Source organism: Protomyctophum bolini (assembly GCF_963924005.1).
Source record: "Protomyctophum bolini genome assembly, chromosome: 3".
Taxonomy (NCBI): Eukaryota; Metazoa; Chordata; class Actinopteri; order Myctophiformes; family Myctophidae; genus Protomyctophum; species Protomyctophum bolini.
In genome coordinates this window covers 16,208,545-16,214,074 of record NC_137864.1, presented here as the reverse complement: position 1 = coordinate 16,214,074, position 5,530 = coordinate 16,208,545, and positions in this window count along the sequence as shown.

The window sequence follows — 5,530 nt, the reverse complement described above, 5'->3', positions numbered from 1 at the left end:
GATATGGTATAAACGTGTTAAAATATAAATATCGGATCGGGAAAATGCTCAAAATCAAATGATCTGAATCAGATCGTGAGCAAAACATCGGGACATCCCTACAATAGAGCGCTGAAGTCCTGACATCACTCGCTCATCCCCTGGTTCTGCCTGGTTCACGGAAGTAATTTCTCTATGGAGAATAACATGGGCTCATCTTAAAATCGTTTCATATAAGAATTGTGGTCGAAAAATAAACAAGCTGTCTCTGCATTATTGTCAGGGATGTCTCTGTATCGTTTGCGACAGTCAGTCACTCATATATAATGATAGTCTGTTTCTAGCGAAAATGTAACTAATTCAGTAGCAGTAACAATAGCGTTTTCTCTCAGTCAGTTGATTCTTCATGTCCATATGAGTGATGACATGTTAATTTTTCAAACACAGTTCTTATATGAGGTGATCTAAAATCCCCCTATGGGGATTACAATGCAAATAAAAAGTACATGAACCCGTGGATTTGCACCCTCTACCGATATTGACGTCAGACTTCGATGCTCTATACTGCAATGTAGAAATAATGAGTAAAAAGTAAAAGTACAAAAGTATTGGTGTCAACATGTACTTTTTGTGGTATCGGATCCCTAGTAAAAAGTACAATATTTGGATCCGAGATGTAGTGGTGTAGAAGTAAAAGTATTGGAAATTGGACATACTCCTGCAAAATGTTACTTAAGTAGGCTACAGTATTTCGTACTTATTCCACCACTGGCGATGAATGAGTTAGGAGTTGGGGGGGGGGGGGGGGGTGCAGCGGCAGGGCCTGGCTGCCTGGGACCCCCAAGACGGAGGACGGATGGACGTTGTGGGCGGACGGTGCAGGGGGGGACAGGGGACAGCCGTTTCTGTCAGCCACCATCAGGCGGCCCAGGGCTGATGGGGTGGGAGGCAATAGGAGGGAGGAGGAGAGTTCAGGGACAGATTAGGGTAAAGAGTCTCCCTGGAGGAGTGCTGCATGCTCAGCGCTCTGCTAGCCTACAGCAGACATGCAGCCTGCTGTGGTCATCTCATCTCATCTTATGGCAGCTGGAGAATATTCCTATACAAACTCACTTCTCCACATTATTTTACACAGTACAATCCTGAGTGTTTAACTTTTCTAATCTTACATGTTTAAACATTGAATTACATTTGGTGTTTATTTATTATTATTATTTACCCATAGATCATTGTCAGAGTTGAAACGAAGACTCATGTGGCAATAAGAGAAGATCGTCTTGCCAGCCCATACAATCCCACAGTAGATTGAGTGTAAATGTAACCAAAATGTGTTACGTTTGCAGACTCTCAGTGTTACATTCAGGATTTCACTTTGCACTTTCAGAATACAGAGAGGGTGCACTATATATGACATTGTTTGGGACCTACGCACGCACACACGCACGCACGCACGCACACACACACACACACACACACACACACACACGTTTTGTGCATAAAGTACCACACTGTGCACTCTCACCTGAGCGATAACAATATATTAAAGCCAAGGCAGCTATATAGCTCCCATAATGAGCATGTATGTTATGGTGGGTTGTGGAACGGGCCGCTGTCAGACCTGTTCTTAACTTGTGCTGGAAAAAACATGTTTTGCTGGCCGTTTTGACCACACCAACGTACGGCTGTTAGCCCAGACATAAACAGTGGTGTGGCAGAGAGTGAGGGGAAGCCATGGAGCTGCAGACTGCAGGTGGAGTTTGGCAGTGAAAAAGATCTTTGGTCAACACATCCTTTGTGCCGGAACATTTGGGTGTAAACACCAGTGGTGTAAAATAACTAAGTAGGCCTGCATTTACTCAAGTACTGTAAAAAATAATTAGGTATTTTTTTACTTAAGGCATATTTACAATTTTCTGTACTTTTTACTCCACTGGAATTATTTGAAAACTTTAGTTACTTTGTTGATTTAGATTATTATTACAAAACTATATACATCAACAAGTCAGATATTTTGGCCATTTGAAGATAGTGAGTGAGTTTGTAGATCTGCTATTTTCAAAAGATTTCTCATACAATTTCATCTACTTTTGGCACTTTATTTTGATGCTAATACTTTTGTAATTTTACTCAAGTAACATTTTGAATTCCGGTCTTGTAGAAATATTTACAGATAATCTGAATCAGACATATCGTAGCCTCTGAAAAATTACTTTGAATATAAGCTCTTTTGGCCCCTTTTGGATATTTTGAAATCTATATTCCTTTTCTGTATGGTATATAGTACCTAGTATATAGGCCTACGTGTATACTCAAGACAATTCAGTTCATTCACTGTTTAAAGCTATACAAACCGGGACTTAACAGTTAATAAACTGTTGTTTTCTGTATGGTAGAGTACCTGGTCTCCCTACTGTTCCATTGAGAAATATAGACCCTGCGGTGTTGGGCAGGACAGGTTAACAAGCAGCCCTGCCTGAAACTGTTGTTAATTATTAACTATATGTTATTACTTACTAAGCTTAAACTTGTATGTCGTATTGAACATACGCAGGCCCGTTTACCTTGCGCCAAGCATTGATTGGCCGGTGTTCCTTTGTGTTGCTACGGTACCGTAAAAGTAAAATGCATCCACATGTCCTACAGATGTCTGTAGTTAAACCCTAAAAGCATATTCTGCTGCGAAACAGAATTAATTCAGGTATTTAGAGAAGCCAGTGTTATGTTTACTGACGACACCAGCGAGTTTCCTCAGAAAGAAGTTCACAGTCGCTGTGATTGGTTGAGACGGTCGTCGTGTGAGCGAATCTCAAACCAGTTGTTCACAACAACCCGCCCCCTCGCGTCGCTGTGATTGGTTTAGATGTGCAGACGGAGCTGGAAGGCTGGAAGCCATGCTTCAAATGGTCAAAAAAGGCATATTTCCTATGTTTTGTTGTTGTTGTTGTTGTTTCTAATCTCGTGGTGCCCTCCTTGCCAAGTGCTCGGGGCAATTGCACATACGGCCTATGGATGATCCGGCCCTGAACCTATGCAATTATAGCCGTAAAGCTGCTGGCATGTGCAGCTGTAGTTAACCTTCAAATTGCTATAGGCTCTGTGTCATTTAGAGATGAGCAGGGGTTCTCAACCTGTGGGCATGCATGCGTGCGTGCGTGCGTGTGTACTCTGCCTGCACACACATGCACAATCTTCATATCTGATATGGATCTTCAACAGGGTTCAACGGAGAGGTCTGAGTCCCACAACTCTCTTTATGTGGTTAAGAATGGTCACATTTTACAACGAGCTGACCTCCTCTTAGTCAGTAAACCAACATTACTTAAATGTTCCTTTCTTTTTTCTTATTTTTTCCTTCTTGTTCCTACTGTAGGTAAATATTAGGCTATTTGTTCTTTTATAGGTTAATGTTCCTGGGCCTCAGTCCTTTTTCCCCTTCTTTTTCAGGGGAGAAAGGCCACACTGCCCTGACCTACTTGTGTGTAGGTCACACTAACCTTGACTAATAATTGTGTATATTGCCAATTTCCGTTGCTACTCACTCTGATCGCAGGTGCTCCTTATTTGAGTAAGTCTATAAATACCAGCTGTACTGATTGCTTTAGTGATTGCTGCCAGTTTAAGTTGTATCTGCTACGGTCTTCTATTATTTTCTGCGTGTAGATGCACAAAGGTATGTTAAGAGTAGAAATTGCAATTTGTTTGATGTTGTTTCTTTGTTTAAACCGCATGTGTAGTTGTGATGGAAACTGCCCATCTGCAAATGGGCAATAGAGATCGGTTTGTCCAGTTTCAGAGAGTCCTGGATTTTGTGTAAAAGACGAAGGCAGTCTTTCTTTGTTCACTGTTCATTCTTGGAGTTTTAAGTGTAATGTAAGTCTGTGAACGTGTTGGATATCTTGTGGGGTTTGTAATTTAAAAGTGGGGATAAATACAACGGAAGCTTGCCACACAGAGCCTTATAAATAAATAAAACACAATGTTGTTCTATATACGAGTGGCGAGAAGGCCAGCCCAGTTTATAGAGTATAGACACTGGTAATGAAGCGTATAAAGGCACTATGTGGCTTCAACACGGATAATGAAGTATACAGTACATTTCGCCGTTCGCCCTTGTTCTTGAGCAACAAAGTGGTTAGTCTCACCGCCTATAGGTTGTGCTGGGCCTTTCTGGGTGGGATAACCATAGTGGTGTACTTGACCACTTGGATCACAGGCACCCACCAGGGGACTACAAATACAATTCCCTCTCTATGATTGGACAATATACTGTGACATCACAATATGTGTATGTCCTGCCCTCTTCTGATTTGACAATATTCCTATAGAGATAGGCAACCACGCTCACAATTCCCCAGGATTGCATCTTCCTAGTTTCTGTTGCTGTTGGTGATCAGGAGACTCTTTTTTGCAGAGCCTGGGAGTGGATGGTCGCTGAGGGGGCGCTTGTTTTACAGGTTAGGGTTAGGTTTAGGCCATCCAAACCCAGGATCTGCCAAAAAGAGACTCCCATTGGTCGTCATGGCAGCCAGTTCCCACCTGATGATGTGTGGGAGTTCAGACTAATCTAGACTGTACTGAAGAACAGTTAGCTTGGATAACGTCTTTAGCACACACACACACACACACACACACACACAATTAAAGCCCAAACCACACCAAAGGGTCGAGACGGGACGAGGCGGTTTTAGTGTACGTCCCAGCGGTGTGATATGTCCTGTTGCATGTCGACCCAGTGATTCAACTGGTTCAATTCAATGGTCCAAACAACACCAATGGGTCAGCATGCATCTATTCGCAACCATTTGGTTGCATGACGACCCATTGGTGTGGTTTGGGCTTTAAGCGGTGTCGTTTCTTTTTGGTCTGTCCTTGCTTTGTGAGTGATGAAATTCTTACTCTCCTCTTTACTGACTGAATTGATACACTGCATTGTGATTGAAACACCTGGCAGGGGGTCAGACCGTATGTTATGGGTGACTCATCAGTCCCCTAAAAAGGTTCTGTGTTGAAACAAGACTAACAAAACGATAGTGGTTTGAACTGACTGACATTGACATTCTTGTAGCGTCTCTCTAGTGTGGCTAAAAGTGCAGGGGAAACAAGAATGACTCTCAGTCATAACTGCCAGGTACAACAAGCTCTTGCAACGCCCGTTTCCGTTCGTTAACAACGTTCTTTTGTTGGTTCACTCACTGTGTTTTGTTATGGATGGTTGACCTCCAGTTAGCTCATAGCATCTCTTTTGTTAGCTTCTGTTGCCACTCACTCCGTGTTGCGGCTTTCAGAGTATGGGTTTTTATGCCGTTGAGACTATCATTGGCTTACGAGGCAACCAATCATGACTAGGTCGCTAGGAGGCAGCCAATCATGACTAGGTCGCCACTAAAGTCGTCTTTGCGGTCGTCAGTAGTGGTGGGTGCAAATGTAGTCCAGGCGCTTTTCAAGCACATGGCAAAATAATTAAGAGAAATCACACCCGTGTGAAGCGAGGGGCGCTCTCATCATCGTATACATCTCATACTGGCCGATCAGAATGTCTGTTGCTACAAAT